This window comes from Morone saxatilis, unplaced genomic scaffold, assembly GCF_004916995.1.
Source record: "Morone saxatilis isolate NCDOM2014 unplaced genomic scaffold, NCSU_SB_2.0 Contig17, whole genome shotgun sequence".
NCBI lineage: Eukaryota > Metazoa > Chordata > Actinopteri > Moronidae > Morone > Morone saxatilis.
In genome coordinates this window covers 17,947,910-17,948,209 of record NW_023339729.1, presented here as the reverse complement: position 1 = coordinate 17,948,209, position 300 = coordinate 17,947,910, and the positions used below count along the sequence as shown (strand labels likewise).

The window sequence follows — 300 nt, the reverse complement described above, 5'->3', positions numbered from 1 at the left end:
ACTGTGCCTTTAAATCAATCAATCATAAATCATTTTGCATGTTTTTATTTAATATGGATGGAAAAAGAAAGATTAAATCAAGATATTGTGGTTTTAGAAGCAGTAACACTATACAGTATTTTATCAACAACCGCTGGATGCTGTGACTGTGAGCAGTGAGGTTGACAGGTTCACGCTCTGTTGCTACTCTGCAAGCTGCAAATAAATGTGACTACATTGTAAATCAGTGCAAGCTGGTTTAACTTACATACATTCACTACCCTGTAAAATTAAAACTAAACTAGATAGATAGATAGATAG

General features: G+C 33.7%; 1 protein-coding gene across 1 annotated transcript in view; it reads right to left on the bottom strand.

Annotated features, from left to right (window-relative positions):
• Positions 1-29: 29 nt before the first annotated feature.
• Positions 30-300, bottom strand: part of si:ch211-145b13.6 (ecto-ADP-ribosyltransferase 5) — a 2,899-nt gene continuing 2,628 nt past the window's right edge. Inside the window, exon 5 of the mRNA XM_035659898.1 lies at positions 30-300. The gene's annotated coding sequence lies outside the window, so the exon portion shown is untranslated.